Source organism: Leopardus geoffroyi, chromosome E1, assembly GCF_018350155.1.
Source record: "Leopardus geoffroyi isolate Oge1 chromosome E1, O.geoffroyi_Oge1_pat1.0, whole genome shotgun sequence".
NCBI classification, from domain to species: Eukaryota; Metazoa; Chordata; class Mammalia; order Carnivora; family Felidae; genus Leopardus; species Leopardus geoffroyi.
Genome location: NC_059330.1, coordinates 7,524,905 through 7,545,070, shown reverse-complemented (window position 1 = coordinate 7,545,070; position 20,166 = coordinate 7,524,905). Strand labels below are relative to the sequence as shown.

General features: G+C 43.4%; 1 long non-coding RNA gene across 9 annotated transcripts in view; it reads left to right on the top strand.

Moving 5' to 3' along the window:
* The window catches only part of LOC123603040, a 244,679-nt gene that overhangs the window by 182,913 nt on the left and 41,600 nt on the right, over positions 1–20,166 (top strand). For 3 of the 9 annotated variants that reach the window (XR_006714697.1, XR_006714699.1, XR_006714698.1), the window contains 2 exons: positions 12,472–13,527; positions 16,696–17,466. The exons of 3 other annotated variants lie outside the window; for them this stretch is intronic. This is a non-coding gene — a long non-coding RNA (uncharacterized LOC123603040). Of the gene's footprint in view, positions 1–12,471; positions 13,769–16,695; positions 17,467–20,166 lie in introns of those variants that run through there. 3 more of the 9 variants (XR_006714701.1, XR_006714705.1, XR_006714700.1) reach the window with 3 other exon arrangements.

The following is a 20,166-nucleotide window of genomic DNA, read 5'->3' as shown; positions in this document are numbered from 1 at the left end:
CAAAGGTTCAGCTGGAGTCCTATCTGTCTCAAGGATGAGCACTGACCATTACCCATGGCAGATACCATTTCTTTCCTGCCATAAGCCTGCAAGAACCCCCAGTCATCTTGGTACGCTTGTTGAATTTTTATGGCCGTCTAATGACTCTTGAATGAGAGTTAACAGGCTTGGGCTCCGGTTCCTTTATTCCCTTAAGAATGGATGAGATTTCAGCTGCTCCAGAAAAGAGGACAGTGGGAGGTTCACACTGCATGTGGGCTGTTGGCTAACGGTGCTCATTTCCCTGCAACAATGAAACGGCGTGAAAAGGAGTCTTCGAGAGGTCCCCGGGCTGCCTGGAGACTCCCTGTGTTGTAACACAGGACTAGTTCTGGCATTCATGAATACTAAGTGAGAGCAAAGAGGCAATTTAACTTAATGAACTGAGAAAGCTTTGCAAGACTTCTTGAGTATTTCCCAGTCTATGTGTTACCTTAAGTGCCTACTAAAAGTAGAAGAGATTTGATGCTTTTTCTCTCTTTCTCTCTGTCTTTTTGTTTTTTATTTTTAACTCATTCCTAATTCTATCTCTGTTCCCATATAAGGGTCTTAATATAGATCCTGCCCTAACACTGCCAGACTAATCTTCCTTAATTACAACTTTTATTGCATTGTTTTCCTGCTTAAAAACCTTCAATGGCTCCCTATTTCCTCCTATAAAGTCTTCTTGATTTACAAAATGGCCATAATCTCTCTGGTTTTGCCTCACATGCTAACCGTATTCCTTTCTAAGTCCTAAAACATACCCAGTTGCCTTGACAAGTTTGCCCTAAATGAGGTATTTTAACAATGAGCCTTGGTGGGGGGGGGGACCTCCACAGAGCATGTACATCTAGTTAAGGGACAACCTGATAACTCAGTGATATAATGGCCATGATATATTCGTAATCTTGAATAGTTCCTCCTACCTTCTCAGAGAATCTGATTACCTACCTCCCTGCGTATCTGCTGGATTTTTCCTCAATCAATGGGGCTTCGATTATGGATATCTAGTAAAGCCTCTGTTTTCCATAGGAGATTTGATCAGCCTCTGCAGAAACTAAACAGCTTGTGTTTTGTCAACATCAATTCCCAGCTTAGATTAGAATCATTAGTGGCGGAGCGAGTGCTATTTGGCGGAGCGGTGATAATTAAGGCAGCAAACAGGGACCTGCATAAATCTGCCCATGTTTTGCATGGATGATGGGATGAAGACACGTCACAGGGACTTCTGAAACAGATGATAACTGGAGATCGGGGGTCCATCCCTACCCCACATGCAGAAACCATGTTAAAATACCCAGGGGACACACAAAAAATCAGGGAAATGCCTCATCAGCACTGGAAATGAGGATGGAATTTCAGCAACACGTTAAAAGTTTGAAGTATCTGGGCACACTATAGAGGAAGCCACGAAGGATAACAAAGTCTCCATTCCCCTTGTTTAGAAAAGGCAGGTGTTGGCAGGGATGAGTGGTGAGCGGAGAAGGGTTTACCAGCACTCCGGACAAACAAAGCCCTGATGTGATGCACCGTGTCAATGTTCCTGCTGTGGCCAATTTCAGCCTACCACAGCAGACAGGGGAGAGATGCACACATTTGGCTCCTGCAAGGCTGCCCAAGCAGCTCCTTCATGCCACTGAGCATCCTGGGAAATCAGTGTAGGTAGAGGCTTGGCATAAGCCTCTCAAGCAGATGTGGGTGTCGGGGACGAGGGGACCAACAAGAAACGGGCATCAGCTCCTTGGAGCCCTTTTTTTCCTGCTGGGTCCATAGCTTATCTGTGCTAGGAAATGAAGGAACAACTCAGCCAGGGGGAAAGCTAGGGCAGACCGGGTTTTCTCTCCATCAGAGACTCTCAGCTGCCCTCTGTTTGCCAAGGCAGACACTGTGGCCTCCATAAAGGAGGAGCATAGAGAGGCCACGTAGAAGAAAGAGCTAGATTTAGAAAGATGTCCTAGTACAAAGATGCTCGTGAAATAGAACGCGTATAACGTGATAACAAAGATATGACCAGGGTTACTGTTGTCACATTAAGAGTGAGAATGGGCGGGGGGGGGGGGGGGGGGCCTGGGTGATTCAGTTGGTTAAGCATCGACTTCGGCTCAGGTCATGATCTCACACGGTTCGTGAGTTCGAGCCCCGCGTCGGGCTCTGTGCTGACAGTGTGGAGCCTGCTTGGGATTCTCTGTCTCCCTCTCTCTGCCCCTCCCCTACTCTCTCTCTCACTCCCTCAAAAGAAATAAAATAAATATTTTTTGAAAAAGATGAGAATAGGCTAAACTTCTGAGCAGAAGATAAAAGAATTTTCAGATCGAGTGAAAGGCAAATCCTAGCTGTTTGTAGTAGAGATGCCCAAAGTAACACGGCACAAAGAGTGAAAATATTCAGTATTTCAGGAAAATGAAAAAAACAAACTCAGTGCATGATTTTACTATCACACAAAACGGAATTTAAGACTAAAAGCATTTGTGATTTGTGGGGAAAAAAAGGGTTATGTGGTATTAATGAAAAATTCAAAACAAGAAAAGAGTCATGAAACTTTATGTGCCAAAAAAAAAAAATCATGTTGAGATATATTATAGATGAGAAACAGTTGATACAATCTTGGTATCAATTTTTTTTTAATTTTTTAATGTGATTTATTTTTGAGAGAGACAGAGCATGAATGGGGGAGGGGCAGAGAGAGAGGGAGACACAGAATGGGAAGCAGGCTCCAGGCTCTGAGCTGTCAGCACAGAGCCCGATGTGGGGCTCGAACCCATGAACTGTGAGGTCATGACCTGAGCCGAAGTTGGCCGCTCAACCAACTGAGCCACCCGGCACCCCTAGATGAGTGGGATATTTTAATTATTACATTTGATTTAATAACTATGTATATAGGTTTTTGTACTCCCCAAAATATTGATTTCTCTAAATCTCCAGTGAAACACGATAACACACGTTCAATAAATATCTATTTTGTGTCTGCCAAATGTCAAGCCTTATACTCGATAGGGGACAAAATGTCAACAGGCTGGTCGCAGACCCTGCCACGGGCACTCACGTGCCAGGCACGCTTCTAGAAGTTGGGGGTGCAGCAGGGGACAAAACAGACCGAGGTCCCTAGTCCCACGGAGCTTATGTTCTAGGGGGAGCGTACAGGTGGTAACAAAGACACACGGAGTATGACAAATGAAGGATAACAAAGCAGAGTGACAGAGTGACAGGATATCATGCCATTTTAGAGTTGAGCTTCGGGGAAAGCTCTGGTCAGTGGCGTTTGAACAGAAGTCACCTGCAGGAGGCAGGAAGATATTGGAGAAGAGCTCTCTATGTAGAGAACGGCAGGAAGAGAGGCTCTTTATCCTTGTTGGGGTTTTTTCCTCAACTTTTTTTAAACTTCTAGAATTGAGTATTTTATTGTCAGTCTTTCTTGTTTTCTGATAAACCTAAGGCTCCCCCCCCCCACCTTTTATTTTTGGGGGGCTTTGATTGTTATCCTTTATATTTTTTAAATTTCTAAAAAGTTTATAATTGAAGTTTTCATGTGCCTTTTGAACCAACACTAATTTTTTTTAATTGTTTATTTATTTTTGAGAGAGTGCAAGTGGGGGAGGGGCAGCGAGAGGAGAACAGAGGATCCGTCGCAGGCTCTGTTCTGACAGCAGAGAGCCCGTTGTGGGGCTCGAACTCATAAAGTGGGAGATCATGCCCTGAGCAGCAGTCGAACGCTCAATCGACTGAGCCACCCAGGTACCCCTGGCCCAACACTAATTTTAAAAGAACATTTTAAAATTTCCCCATCTGGCTACAATTTTGGGGGGAGGGACCACCTTTTTATTATGCTTGAAAAAAATTTTTTTTAACATTTATTCATTTTCGAGAGACAGAGACAGATGTGAGCGGGGTAAGGGGAGAAAGAGAGGGAGACACAGAATGGGAAGCAGGCTCCAGGCTCCGAGCTGTCAGCACAGAGCCTGACGCGGGGCTTGAACTCAGTGACCGCGAGATCATGACCTGAGCCGAAGTGGGCTATTTGACCGAGCCACCCAGGCGCCCCTATTATGCTTTAATTTCTTTTTGCTTTGAGCCAGAGCCTTAGCCTGAAGAATTTCTCTTCTTAAAATGCCTGGTATATGATGAAATCCAGTTCAGTGTCTCCACGTTGCTCAATGTCGTTGGCTCTAACTCATGTATCCCACATGCTTCAGCCCTGCTGAACTTTCGTTTGCTTGAAACTGCCCTTGACTCCCAGTTTTGAGACTGTAAGTCATGCCGTTATGGAACATTTCTCTCTTCTGCTCATTGTACTAGTCAGGGATTTTCAGAAGAACAAAACCAGTAGAATGAATGCGTGTGGTGTGTGGGTATAGGGGGAGAAAGAAAGAGAGAGATTTATTATGAGGGATTGACTCATGGGACTTGGAAGGCTCAGAAGTCCCAAGATCTGCAGTTGCCAAGTCGGAGACCCAGGAGAGACAGTGTGTGGTTCTCATCCCCATCTGAAGGGCTGACAACCAGGAGAGTCTACGGTGGAGGGTCCAGTCAGAAGGCCAACTGGCTAGATACCCAAGAAGAGCCGATATGTTTCAGTTTGAGTCTAAAGGCAGGAGAAGACAGATGACCCAGCTCAAGGCAGTCAGGCAACAGGAACAAAAGGAGTTCCCTCTTACTCAGTCTTTTTGTGGCTGTATTCAGATCTCCAGCGGATTGGATGAACCCTGGCCACATTAGAAAGGGCAGTCTGCAGGGGCACTTGGGTGGCTCCATTGGTTGAGCTTTGGACTCTCGACTTCAGCTCAAGGCATGATCCCAGGGTCATGAAATGGAGCCCTGGGTTGGACTCCACGCTGAGCTTGAGATTCTCTCTCTCTCCCTCTGCCCCTCTCCCCCATGGCGTGCGTGCACTCTCTCTCTATGATAAATAAACTTTTTATTTAAAAAAAAAAAAAAAAGAAGAAGGGCAATCTGCTTTATCCAGTTTACTGACTCACGTGAGTCACCCAGGAACACCCTCAGAGACATACTCAGAATAATGTTTGACCAAATGTCTGGGCACCCTGTGGCCCAGGCAAGACTATGTTAGTGGCTTCTACTGTGTACTCCCAGCATCCCTTTCAGTCCCTATCCGGAGATTTTTTTTTAGTATAGTATGTCCATTGCTTGGTTGACTAGATGGCACCCCCCACGTCCTTAAATGTCACCTGATCAGAGAGGCTTTCCCTGAACCCCCATTTCTGAAGTAGCATGCTAGCCTGTCACTCACTCTGCTTCATTATCCTTCACCTGTCATACTTGTGTGTCCCTTATTATTTATTATCTGTGTCCTCCCACTAGAATCTAAGCTCCATGGAAGCATGACTTTTATTGACTGCTATATTTACTGCTTCTGGAAGAGCTCCTGGTACATTGTGGAGATCTGGTCAACAGGCAGTTAATAAAATGCAGGAATAAATAAAAATAATTTATTATGACTAAGTGTGTGGTAGGCATATAAGGATGGTTCAACATTAGGTAATAAGTAGAATATTCTCTAGATGTAGTTAATGCAATTAATATGTAAAAAAAAATTTAATGTAATGATCTTGATGTCCAAAAGGAAAGGATTACCAACCCCCCTCCAAAAAAACAAAAGAAAACTTCATCAATCTATAATTGAAGTTTTATTCCTTAAAATGGCCAAAAAAATCATAGTCATAGTGAAACATTGAAAGCTTTGTCATTAAAATGTTATCAGGGTTCAGTAAACTATGGTCTACAGGCCAAAACCAGTTATGTTTATTTGTTAGTTATTGTGTATAGCTAGCTGCCTTCATGCTACAATGGTAGAGTTGAGTGGTTGTGACAGAAATAGAATCACTTCCAAAGCTAACAATATTTACTATTTGACTCTTTACAGAACAAAAAGCTTGCTGACCTCTAACAAAGAACAAAAGGAAAAAAAAATCCACATACATAGATATTGTCAATCTTATTCTAGAATTCTCATCAACATAGCAAGATAGGAAATAGAAAAAAAGAGATATTAATTAGTAGGAAAAAATAGAGAAAATTACCATTATCTGGCACTATTAATTTTCTACATGGGAAACTTTTTTAACTTTTTTACTTTTTTTTATTTTAGAGAGAGAGAGAGAGTGCATGAACAGGGGAGAAGGGCAGAGGGGAGAAGAGAGAGAGAGAGAGAGAGAGAGAGAGAACCCTAAGCAGGCTCCATGCACAGCATGGACCCCAATGTGGGGCTCAATCCCACAACCCTGGGATTCATGACCTGAGCCGAAATCAAGAGCTAGACACTCAACCAACTGAGCCACCCAGGCGCCCCTCTACATGGGAAACTTAAGGGACTCGATTCAAAGCTACTAGGACAATCAAGAAAATTTGCCAAGATGACCCATTAAAAGGTGATTAAATGTCCTCACATTTTGATAACAAATATAAATAATCAGTAAAGAGAAACACATGCCCAGCCTAACTTTCACTTTATATTCTTTTCCATGAAATCTATGTAACTTTACTCTGAATAGGTAAAGACTTGGAGTAAGTGAAGAGTCATAGCACATTCTTGGACAGGGAGATTCAATATTGTGAAGATGTCAACTCTTCCAAAATGAATCTTCAGATTTCCTGCAATTCCGCCCGAAATTCCAATAAGAAAAGAATATCCAGACATTCTTGAAAACATCAATTGGTTTTGTGTGTATTGGTCAGAATAAGCTAGATTATGATTCAGGAACATGCAGTCCCTCCGTCCTTAGTGGTTTAAAACAGCAACGACCTATTTCTGATGCAACATGGCCCGTTGATGATTGGCTTTGTTTGTTTGACTGATAAAAGAGACCTGTAGAGGGTCTCAAACTGACAGTTAAGTATAATGGCCTGGAAGTAACACATGTCCCTGTGTTCACAATCAGAACTGGAACAAGTCACAAGGCCCCCCTTCAATGGCTGGTTATGAATCCTATTCCTCCCCCAAAGAGAGGACCAGATGACAGTGGCAGCAGTGACTTCCTACTGGGGTAGGGATGGAACACTGAGAAGGTGGGTATTCTGCCTTGCCAGATATAAAGATCTGTTTTAAGTTGCATTAATTAAGAGAGCGTGTGCTATATTATGCATGGACAGGCCAACTAACGCATGGAACAGAAAGGGCCGAGACAGAGCAATTTAGTTAGAATTTAGCCCATGAGGGGGCGCCTGGGTGGCGCAGTCGGTTGAGCGTCTGACTTCAGCCAGGTCACGATCTCGCGGTCCGTGAGTTCGAGCCCCGCGTCAGGCTCTGGGCTGATGGCTCAGAGCCTGGAGCCTGTTTCCGATTCTGTGTCTCCCTCTCTCTCTGCCCCTCCCCCGTTCATGCTCTGTCTCTCTCTGTCCCAAAAATAAATAAACGTTGAAAAAAAAAATTAAAAAAAAAAAGAATTTAGCCCATGAGAAAAGTGCCATTAATGAAAAAAACCTAAAAGCCAACATAGTCTTGAAATCTCAAACTCTGGTTTAATTGATGATTTCAGAGGATATCAATATGATGTTAAAAATCATAGCAATTAAAGGGCAAGTAACAATAGCACAGTATTTTTCTGAAGTCTTTTTCAGTTTCTTTTTTTTCTTAATGTTCATTTATTTTTGAGGGAGAGAGAGACAGTGAGGAGGAGGGGCAGAGAAAGAGGAGAGAGAGAATCCTAAGCAGGGTCCACGATATCAGCACAGAGCACAATGTGGGGCTCAACTTCATGAACCGTGAGATCGTGACCTGAGCCGAAATCGAGAGTCGGACGCTTAACCGACTGAGCCCCCCAGGCACCTCGCCTTTTTAAGTTTCTAACCAGGAAGATTAAAAGTCATTTTTCAGGTTGAGAGAGAAAACCAAATGTCAAAAGGATTTTCCTTCTCTGAAAATGGGCAATTGTGAGACTAGTGTGCCAAGTATGAGACTTGTGCCTGGCCTCTGGCCAGGGCAAGACCACAGGAAGTCAAAGTGACTTGGGTTAAAACAGCCAAGTGGTGTTCTCAGCCCATCAGTAGGGTATTAGGGACCCAGCACAGCAGTGGGTGACAAAGAAAGGATGGGTTAACCAAGTAAAAATGGAAAACTCATGGCATTGGATAAAAAAGACACCAATCTCTCCCTAGGCGTTCTTCTTCTTTTATATATTGCTTTAGATTTTTCTGAAACTTAGGACATTAGTTGAATTTGTATTTTATACGCAATTTCAGAAGTAGCATTGGTAGATTTTATCTGGTTTTTAAAATCCTCTTTTAATTGAAATATACATATAAAAAGTGCACAAATACACACATACGGCTTGATGAAATACCACACAATAAGCACACCGAAGTAATCACCACCCCGGGTGTTACCTAGAAGATTCCTCATATTTCTTTCCAAGTACTGTTTACTCCCCCCAACCCCCTCATAGATTAGTTTGGCCTGTTTTTGAACCACATATACATGAAACTACCCAGTATGATCTTCTGCGGGTTTTGTCTGTTTTGAGACATTTTTTAATGTTTATTTATTTTTGAGAAAGAGAGAGACAGAGTGAGAGTGGGGGACGGCCAGAGAGAGAGGGAGTCACAGAATCCGAAGCAGGCTCCAGGCTCCGAGCTGTCAGCACAGAGCCTGACGCGGGGCTCGAACTCACAAACCAGAGATCATGACTTGAGCCAAAGTCGGACGCTTAACCAACTGAGCCACCAGGCGCCCCGTTGTTTGTTTGTTTGTTTTACTGGTTTCTTTTGCTCGACACTTTTTGTGAGATTCATTCATGGTCTTGCATGTAGAATTAGATCCCTTCATTTTCACTGTTGCGTGGTTTTCTAAGGAGTAAAAAACTATAATTTATGTATCTAGATTATTGTTGATAGAATTTGATGGATTAGGGTTCTTTCCTTTTTCTTTTTACTGTTAAAAATAATGCTGCTCTTCTTGGTATGTGTTTGGTTTTTGGTGCACACTGGATATATGACTGTGAGTAGAATTTTTAAGTCATGGATCATACATATGTTCAACTTTAGTAGGTAATACCAAACAACATATATATAATTTTAAATTTCTTTATTTATTTTGAGAGAGGAATAGAGAGAGAGCAGGGGAGGGGCCGAGAGAGGGAGAGAGAGAGAATCCCAAGCAGACTGTACATTGTCAGCATAGAGCCTGAGGTGAGGCTCAAACTCACAAACCTTGAGTCATGACCGAAGTCGAAATCAACAGTCAGTCGCTTAACTGACTGAGCCACTCAGGCGCCCCCAAACAAGATTTTAAAGTGATTTGCTAATTTACATTTCCACCTGCTGTGTATGGAAGTTTTTGTTATTTCACATTATTGCCCAAACTTGGTAATATTAGTGTTTATGGTGGGTATGCTTTAGTGTCTCATTGTACTTTTAATTTTCATTTCCCTGATGAATGTGACATTGAGCACCTTTATTTATATTTATTGGCCATTAAATTTTTTTTTCATGTTTCTTTATTTTTGAGAGAGAGAGAGAGAGAGAGAGAGAGAGAGAGAGCAGGAGAAGGGCAAAGAGAGGGAGACACAGAATCTGAAGAAGGTTCCAGGCTGTGAGCTGTCAGCACAGAACCTGAGTGGGGCTCCGACTCACAGACTGCAAGATCACGACCTGAGCCAAAGTTGGACCCTTAACTGATTCAGCCACCCAGGCATCCCATTTATTGGCCATTTTAATGTTCTTTGTCAAATGCGTCTTCAAGTTTCTTGCCTAGTTTTTTGGGAGGAGATATTATATTCTTTCATATTGAGTTGTAAGAGGTCTTCATATATTCTGGGTACAGTCCTATTGTTGGATTTTGTAAATATTTCTCCCATTTGGTAACTTATATTTCCACTGTTTCATTGTGTCTTTTTATTATTTTTAACATCAGTGAAGTCCAATTTGTTGCTTATTTCTCTTATGATTAGCTTTTTTTCCCGCCGAAGCAGTCCTGCTCTAGTCCATGAGCATAAAAAATTCTTTGATATTATTTTCTAGAAGCTGTATTGTTTTATCTTCCACACTTAGAATTTAAATCTACCTGGCACTGATTTGTGTATATGGTGTGAAGTAAGGAATCATGTTTTACTTTTTCTTTCCATATGGCTATCATATTCCTAAATAACAGGATATATCATGCTCATGCAAGGTTAGACCCAATGTTGTGAAAATACCAATTATCTCCAAGTTGATCTGTACATTTAGTGCAATTCCAATGAAAGGACCAGCAGGTTTCTTTGTGGAAATTGACAACCTGATCTCTAAATTCATTTGGAAATGCATAAGACCAACAAAAGTACATTCTTTAAGAAAAATAATGTAGGAAGATGTATTCTACTGAAGATTGTATTATACAATCAAGGTACAGTAATTAAAACCAGGCAATATAGAGATAAGGCCAGACAAATAGACCAGTAAAATAAAATGGAAGTTGAGAAATGGATACTCATATATGGCTACTCAATTTAAGAGCAAGATGACATCGCATAGCAGTAGAGAAGAGACAGTCCTTAAAAGTATTCTAATTTTAGGGGCACCTAGGTGGCTCAGTTGGTTAAGCGTCCAGCTTCGGCTCAGGTCATGATCTCACAGTTCATGAGTTCAAGTCCCACATCGGGCTCTGTACTGACAGCTCAGAGCCTGAAGCCTGCTTTGGATTCTGTGTCTCCTTCTTTCTCTGCCCCTTCCCCACTCACTCTCTCTCTCTCTTTCTCTTTCTCTTAAAAATAAATAAACATTAAAAAAAAATTTTAAATACTCTGATTTTTAGTTTAATGTAGTAATTGAAGTTAGAAAGGTAGTAAGTTGTAGTTAGATATTTTAGATACGTGTCATTTTCAAGTATGATATCCTTTGATGTTTTGTAGTTTTAATGGTGATAGTGAAGGGAAAGGTCTGGGATGTTTAAGGTTCAAATAAATGCAGTCAGTTAAAGCCTGTTGTTCTAAACATCTGCCATATGGTTGTGATTCTACCATCTCTGTAGAAGCATATCTTGATTGCAGACAAAATATGTGATGAGCCAAGGAAGTAACTGAGAACTTCCTTTGAGACTAACGCTGTTCAAATCTCGTGCGGCTAACGAAGGTGTCCATATGGTTGACCTTTCTGGGGTCAAATTTTAGAATTCACATGTGCCGATCAAGTCAACACACACAAAAAGAGAAGGAAAAAAATGGGTGTCTGAAAATGGTCAACGAGATGTGTGGTCAAGGGGAACAGAACCTTGGAGGAAGTAGCCATTGGATTGGACTCGTGTGTTCACAAAGCACTTCTCAGAGAAGGTGGATTTGTGTTAAGCCTTGAAATAGGAGTAGGTTTTGGAGAAGTACATGGACGAGGGTAGAGTCATCCCTGGTGTAGACAGACATGAGAAATGAAAGACGGGGAAATGAGTATTCTATTTGTCTATATGCTGGGGAGGGGGTGTATATATAATGTGTGGGGACAAGCAGCAGAGTGGGGTAGAACATTTAGGTTGACGAATAGTAGAAAATAGCTTGAGTTGATAGACTGGAGCCATGTTACAGGGGAACTTGAAAAATAGCAGAGGAATTCGAATTTACATAAGAAGCAGGAGAGAGCTGGGACTTGTTGGTACCATATCACTTTGTCCCCAGTCCTTAGCAGAGTGCATGGACTATCAGACATACTCGTTGATATTTGTTGAATACATAAACAGGAGATATAGCAGGATTCAAGAAGTAATAGCTAGTCTCTGCCCTGGGTTAGCACATAAAACCCCTAATAGAGCCATCATCTCCCACATGAAACGCTTCCAGGACACGGATGGTTGCTGACACTTAGGAATGTTCGAACTCAGAATGGCTCACATAGTCATGGACTTCATGGTAAGGAGTGTTGCACTGACAAAACACTGATCATTAACTGCCATTTTATTTTCGTTATTTTTAAATTTATGTTATTTTTTTAAATTTCCATTTTGTTTTCATTACATTTTAATTTATTTTTGAGAGAGAGCATGTGAGCAGGGGAGGGGCAGAGACAGAGGGGGACAAAGGATCTAAGGTGAGCTCTGTGCCGACAGCAGAGAGCCCCGTTTGGGGCTCAAACCCACGAACCGTGAGATCATGACCTGAGCCAAAGTCGGACGCCCACCTGACTGAGCCACTCAGGCCCCCCATTAATTTCCATTTTAAAAAACCCAAAGGAGGGGCACCTGGGTGGCTCAGTCGGTTAAACGTCTGACTCTCCATCTCAGCTCAGGTCTTGATTGCAGGGTCGTGAGTTCAAGCCCCGCGTTGGGCTCCATGCCGGGCGTGAAACCTACTTCAAGAAAGAAAAGAAAAGAAAAGAAAAAGCCCAGAGGGAAAACAACTCGCTCTCTGAATCCTATCCTCCAGTTCCAACTATATGTTTTAAGAGACCATGGAGATGATCAACCCAGGAAAATAATATGGGATTTGCCTTTTTTTTTTTAAGGAAGACATCGATAATAAATGCTATTTTTGGTTACAGGTTTATGCTTCTGCCTGTCTGCACATTCAAGGTTAAGTTAATAAGATGTGGGGGTCTAGCACTCCATCTGTTCATTCTCCTACTACAGAGAAGGGCAAAGTCAATACCTCACCCTGCAGGTACCACCTGATGATGCCTTCCTAATCACCACTCCCCTCTAGCTGCCACCTGTCCTGGATCTCACCCAAAGACCCTTTAGGGGAAGGTGAAACCCTTCATTAGCACCTCCATGAGCTTCACCCCTCCTTGCCTGAGAATTCTTTCCCAGGGCATGAACAGGAAGTGTCAAGTCCAGTAATTGGGCCAAACGATACTGTTATACTATTCTCTTGTGCTGTGCCCACAGCATCCATGAGGCCCCGAAATTGCTCGTGGAATCTCCAAGCTAAGAGACCAGAGAGAGAACCGTCCAAGCACACAGCATTTTCCAGTTGAGGAGACCGAGCCTCCCGGAATGACTTACCCAAAGACACACTCACCTGGTTAGTGGGGCGGTGGGAACGAAGCCCAGACTCTGCCCCTAGCCGGCTGTTCTCACGCTTAGCCACCCTGCCTTGCTCCTTTCTCATGGCTCACCATTTGTAGCCCTGATTTTTGCCTTCATGTCAAGTCAAAGCCGTGCGCTTGTTACAAAGTGAGTTTACAAGGCTGATAACCCACTGCCTCCCACATAGTACGGCCCCCCACGGGGCGGTTCTGTGGTTCCAGGCTCTCCCGGCAGCTGCCCAAAGTGAATCAAAGCTGGAAAGTCTTGTGACTTGAGGCCCTCTTGGTTGAAAATGACTTCTCTCCAGGACATGTGGCCCCCGACAACGTTCATGCTGAGTTGCTTGTGCAGCATGGCGAATAAGCATGACAGCATAGCCTGTCAGCTTGAGAGCGATGGTCTACACTGCAGAGCATCTGGGAAATCCAAAACCACAAAATGCAAATGGATGGATGCAGGGCACATCACCTTCATTGTCAATGTCGGAAAAGTGTATCTCGCTCCGGCCAACATTTGATGGAATGTGACATCCGGAAAGGACATGGTGCCCCACAGCCCTCCATTTCCAGGTAAATCAGTGAAAGCCCAGGAAGGGCAGGTGACTTTTAGTGGCTGAGTGGGAATGACATCTTTCCTAAGACTCCTGGTCTAGCGTTCTTGTAACTGTGTTTCCGTTAGAAGAAAATGCTTCTGTGAAGGTGGCATTGAGTTGTTCAGATTTTATCACCTGGTATAAAATAAGATTTCTAAAAACCTCGTAAACTACTTTTGTTTATTTATATTAATAAATTACTTTATTGATATAATTTATTAATATTTATTTAATTAATTGTTTTTATTGTTTGTTTTTGGGAGAGAGAGATTGTGTGCAAATGGGGGAGAGAGAGGAAGAGGGGGGGAACAGAAGATCCGAAGCAGGCTCCAGCCTCCACGCTGTCAGCACAGAGACTGATGCGGGGCTTGAACTCACAAACCATGAGATCACGACCTGGGCTGAAGTCAGACACTCAACCGACTGAGCCCCCCCCCCAGGTCCCCCCAGTACTTTCTCTGTCCTTAAAACTCCTAAGAGATGGGGCATATTTTATTGAACACCACACAATTCTGGAACCCCAGATCCACCTCCCTCATTGTAAGAACAAAGGCAAACACTATAATCTCCAGGGTCTCTCGTCCCGATTGTCTCCGTCTCGATAAACAGGACCTCTGTTTCCAGTTGTTCAAGACCAACACTTAGGACTCATCTCCGATTTCTCCCTTTTGCCTCCCACCTCCCCGCCCCCCCTTCCCCGCTGCTGGCCCTCTTGCTTCTACCTCTAAAGTTTATCTTGACCCCATGGGCTCCCTCTCCCTGCTCACCCTGTCCGTCTACCCCATGCCATCCACCACCCCTCCTTCCCTCGCCTCGCCTTCTCTGCTAGCTTCCTGACTGGTCTCTCTGCCTTGGCTCTTGCCCCACTAAAACCTGTTTTCTACACCAGAATTTACACCAAAATTTTCTACTTTTTTTCCCCCCAATTAACTAGTTTAATTTTTTTTTTTTTAACTGAGAGTTTGTTTTTAGGGCAGCTTTAGGTTCACAGCAAAATTGAGTGGAGGGTACAGAGATTTTTCCCACATGCCCCTGCACATAACCCACCCCCACTCACCTGGGCTCGTGAGCTCTCAACATCCCCCACCAGAGTGGAACAGTTGTGAGAGTTGATGACCTTGCATGGACGAATCCTTATCTCCCCAAACCCACAGGGCTCGCTGGTGGTGGTGTACATTCTCTGGGTTTGGGGCAGAGGGATTTTTTTTTTTTTTTTAAACATAACTCAGATCCTGTCTCACTCCAGCTGAGAAACTTCCGGCTTCTCATGGCCCCGGGCATAAGGACGTTCCCATCTCAAGGCTTTGGACTTTCCATTTCTGGCATTTGCTGGGCAAGAACACTTTTCCTCACCTCTTTCCGTAGCTGGATCCTTCACACCCAATGCCGTGACCTCAAAGAGGATCTCCTGATCCAACCTATTTGAAAGTGGCCAATTCCTCCTTCCTTTCCACTCCTGTAATATTTTCTTCAGGGCTCTGAGCCTACTCTGCAAATCTCCTGTTTCTCAAATTCATCTTTCTTCCTCCATTATAATGTAAGACCCATGCCCCCACGACCTGACCTTGTCCCCTATAGGCACCTGGTAAGCACTCAGTACAAATCCGTTGAGTGTTGAATGCTAGGTCATACCAAGAATTTCTTAGGTGTCATGCATAGGTACTTTATAATCATATTATATGTCATCCGCGTACTGACCCTAAAAAATACAGGTTCAATTATTCCCATGTCATAGATGAGAAAACTGAGTCAGAGAGAGGTTAAGGGGCTTGACCAAAATCACCCAGTTGGTGAGGTTCACCCTCAGGAGCCTGGCCTAGAACCTATGCCTTAAGCCGCTCAGCTCTACTGAGAGAATCCGTGATAATTGGGTACCTTCTTCTATCTGACTGCCTTTGTCTTTACAGATTATAGACTAAAGGGTTCACTGGGGATGATAGAAAAGATGGCAATTCTTCCTTCGGGGATTTCCTAGTAAAGCTTTCTACGTTGGATCTATGAGCAGAGGAAGGAAGTCCAATTTCTTCCCTAGCCATAGCCCTCAGGGACCCTTTGGGTTCCGTATGATTTCATTACTCTTTTCCTCTCCTGTGGTCTCCGCAGCTCAGGGCTCCCACTACCGTTAAGTTCTGCCCTCCATTCCGTTTCTTCACCTCTGCCAAGGACCATCTCTTCACGAGAGCAGTGGACCAGGGATGGATGAAGTTAGGAGGGATGTGGTCTGTCAGTAACTACTGGTGGAAAGTTGGGCCTCCTTTTCTTCATCTGTAAAATGGGAGGGACAGTCTCTAAGGTCAACTTTCAGGTTTACAATATTATCACTCAGGAGGTGTTTTACTTAGCCCTTGACTGAGGGTTTTTCTCAGGTCCTCTTTGCCCTGTTTCCTCTTTGTCCATGCTCTCATTTCATGGGTCTTACATACCAACGTTGGAACAACATCATAAACCAGACCAGACAAATTCTTCGGATGCCAAGGTATTTGGCAGTATATGACTCCCCTCCAGGGAATTTCCAAAGTAAATTCATTCATCCATCCATCTATCCAAGAAATAATTACTGAGCACCTACTATGTGTAAGGTCTCATGTCAGGCGTTGGGAGGATACATGGTCTGGACCCTCATGGAGCCAGTAGGAATAAAGTTACTAATAGAAGAAAAATCACAGAAGTCAATGTGAGAATATCACAGTGACAAGTACCATCAAAGGGAAGTGTATGGTGGTGTGAGAACAGACATTGGGGGTATGGAGGTTGACCTAACGGGGATAGTCAGTGGGGACTTTCCTGAAGAAACAACAGGTTCACCAGAAGACGAGTGGTAAGGATGCTGTAGCCAAAAGGAATGGCCTATGCAAAGGTCCTGTGGCAGGAGGTAGCATCGCATGCTCTAGGACCAAAAGCTCAGTGTGCTTGTTGTGCAGAAAACATGGAGAAGTCAAGGATGACAAGGAAAATGTAGGGAGACCAGAAGTCAACAGGCCAAGGCATCTTAGCCCTCCTGCAGAAGACTGTCCTCACCCAGTTAGAGGTCCTCAGACATGGTTTTTCCTTAAGCAACCTATGAAAACTTTAGCTTGGAGAAAGGACAATTAAAATTCATTAGGGTTTGTTTTTTTTTAAATCCTTTCTACATAACTGTGCTAAGAGACTTCTTTGGAATTGAGAAGAAAGTCCCCATCCATTGTCAATCGGCACCAAGACCTGGACATAAGGAATCCAGCAAAGAATTCATTCCTGTCCTGCCCTTTCTGGCCATGTTGCAGAGGATGGCTGTGTGTGTTGTGGCAAACTTCCCACTCCCAATCAACCAAATGAAGCTGCACAGACTGAATACAAAGCATTTGCTAGAGAAAGAAAACCAAAGAATCAGAGACGTGACCAAAAGCTAGAAGGCTTTGCCTCTCAGTTGCTCAGAGGGATCACTCAGAGGCTGTTTTCCTCTGGAGAAATAACATAATCAACAGAGGCTGGAAGTTCCAAAATAAAGTTTAGAAAAAAAAAATAAATGGAGGTGATTCAAAACAGTGGTAATTACCCATTCTTTCCCCATTCTAGATGACTCACACTGGATCAATAATCCAAATGACTTTCTTCTCATTAGTCCCAAATTGGAAAACTTTGCCAGGGTCGTAAGAAGGAGAGTTGATGTGTATTAGCTGAATTTAGTTTTGTGGATGCTAAGTGCCCCCACAAGCTTAAAATAAAATATCTGCTTTACAGACTTGTCTATAATTCTCCATGGCAGAGGAGATAACTGAGCAAGCTATTGCGGGGGGTTGGGGGGGGGGTGGTTCTAAGCAAACAAAAAATAATAATAATAAAAAAAAAACACCTCTGCCTCCATCATCTGGAAATTGAGATGCCGGCACGTCAGTCTTGTGAAGTGTGAATGTTAGTGTGTTAAATAAACATTTAAAAAAAAGGAACCCGCTTGACAGTTATTTTTAAGAGTCTGGCATATATATTTTTCCTTCATCCAAAGAGCTCAAAATTGGCTTAAGTGGAGATTAATTGAAAAAAGTTCACCTCCAGAGTATGATTAAGCCTGGAAAATTTTAGCCAATAGGGGAATTTTTCATAAAATTATGACTGAGTGGAAATAGTGCTATAATGGAAGTCTGTGTATAATGGGCGCCATTAAAATTATATATGTATGTATTTGAGCATCGGCAGGTAACCGACTTACAGGGTTACAGTGCCGTGAAGGGTTTCTGGTGATATTATAAGCTACAGACGCAAAGCTCAAGTCATCCAAATTCCTAAATGGAATTACAGTTAGATTAAAAAATATTCTTGCCATAATTATACACCAGGCACGGTTTGGATCTTACAATTAACTTCTCTGTGCACAGGCGTCGCCTACCTAGTAATGGGTAATCCGATTCATATGTAATGGAATCAGAGGATATTCAGAATAGGAAGCGGTCTCTGATTTCCTAGTTCGTTTTCAGTGCAAAATGCATGAGGAAACCAAATAAACACGAGGAACGGCCATCTTGTAAATACCGCCCGGCAGCAGCTTTGGTGATCCGTTAAGATACAAAGGTTCAGGATGGAGGCCAAAACTCCAGCGTCTTAGTCTAGTACTTTCCATGGTTTAGGATTTCATTTCTCCTCTGGTCAGCTTCTCACCTGCAGTTTATAGGGAATCCTAGAATTTTTATGTAAGAGGAGCGTAAGGGTGTCCCTTTGGTTGCAGGATAGGAGTAAGTAGGTAAAATGGGCTTTTCGCGCTGGACTGTGGATCTGGGGGTCTTGTGGGGCAGATTCCAATCTATTGGGTCTGTGATGTGGCTCTAAGAAACTCCCAGGTGATCTGTTGTGTTGCTCCTAGGACCTCACTCTGAGGACCAAGGCATTAAGAGGACTTGACTCACGGCTGGATTGGCATGAAGGCACCAAATGTTCCTTAGATTGTCTGTGTGTGGAAAGCCTCTGGGGTGACTGATGAAGGTCAGGGGTAGGTCCTTCCAACAAGCCCTTGGCTTGCCTCCTGACCGATCTCAGTGACAAATGGGTATTAAATATAACTGTGAGATCCCATCAGTAGGATCTAGATGCAATCAGTCTGAAAAGATCATCTGCCCGTCTGCTGGGATTCACCCAGCATCCTGAACTCTACGTTTATGTCTTTCATCAGATTTGGGAAACTTTCAACCATTATTTTCTCAAGTACTTCTCTCTCCTTCCAGAATAACCAATGGTGTGAACGTGAGATCTTCTTTGTTTTGTCTTTTCTTTTCTTTTCTTTTCTTTTCTTTTCTTTTCTTTTCTTTTCTTTTCTTTTCTTCTTTTCTTTCCTTCCTTCTTTCCTTTAACATTTTTTTTTTAAATTTTTTTTTAAGGTTTTATTTAATTTTGACTGAGAGAGAGAGACAGAGCATGAGCAGGGGAAGGGCAGAGAGAGGGAGACACAGAATCCCGAGCAGGCTCCAGGCTCTGAGCTGTCAGCACAGAGCCTGATGCAGGGCTCAGATTCGCAAACTGTGAGATCGTGACCTGAGCAGAAGTCAGAGGCTTAACCGACTGAGCCACCCAGGTGCCCTGAGATCTTCTTATTATAGTCCTACCTGTCCCTGAAGTTCTGCTTTTTTTTTTTTTTTCCTCTCTGTTATCTCTCTGTTGTTCAGATTGGATTTCTATTGTTCTGTCTTCCAATTCACTGATTCTTTCCTTTCTCCGATTCTGGTATTGAGCCCATCCACGGAGATTTTATCAATCAATTTTCTTTCTTTACTTTTTATATTAACTGTATTTTCCCATTTTAAATCTGCCATTTGGTTCCATTTCCTGGTGGAGGTTTTTGTTTCTGCATCTGTTTTAGGCTTTTTGTAATTGCTCACTGAAGCATTTTTATTAGGGCTGCTTCTGCCCTATTATTATTAAAAAAATTTTTTTAATGTTTATTTATTTTTGAGAGAGAGAGAGAAGCAGAACACAAGCAGGGAGGAGCAGAGAGAGAGGGAGACACAGTATCCGAAGCAGGCTCCAGGCTCCGAGCCGTCAGCACAGAGCCTGATATGGGGCTCGAACCCACCAACCGCAAGATCATGACCTGAGCCCAAGTCGGACGCTTCACCGACTGAGCCATCCGGATACCCCTGCCTGATTATTTTAACATCTTCTATGTTGGTGTTGTCTTCTGGTACTCCCCTTGAGATCTCACTGGTTCCTGGTACAGTGAATGGTTTTCAGTTGAAACCCAGATATTTTTGTGTTACGATATGAAGCTCTGGGTCTTATGTAAACTTTCTGGTTTAACTGGGTTTTTTTCTGGCACTGCTGTGGCAGGGGACAGGGGCTGTGTTCATGTTTCTGCCAGATGGAGATGAAAATGCAGGTGTCCATTGATGCTTAGGGGAACAGGTGGATTCCTCCTCACCCCCCGGGGGTCATAGGATTTCTAGTTCCCCCGTGGTCTCCACAGACACTGTGAGGGGCCGACGGGCTTCTCACCGGCCCGTGGGGATAGAAGTCCCTGCTCCTTACTGCCTTATTGTGGCAGTGCCCGGGGGGTGCACTGGGGAAGTTGGGCATTTTATTACAGTGGAGGTGGGCACCTAGCCCCCTTTGCAGTTGGGGTTGGGGTGGGGCCACAGTTCTTTTCTACGGCGTC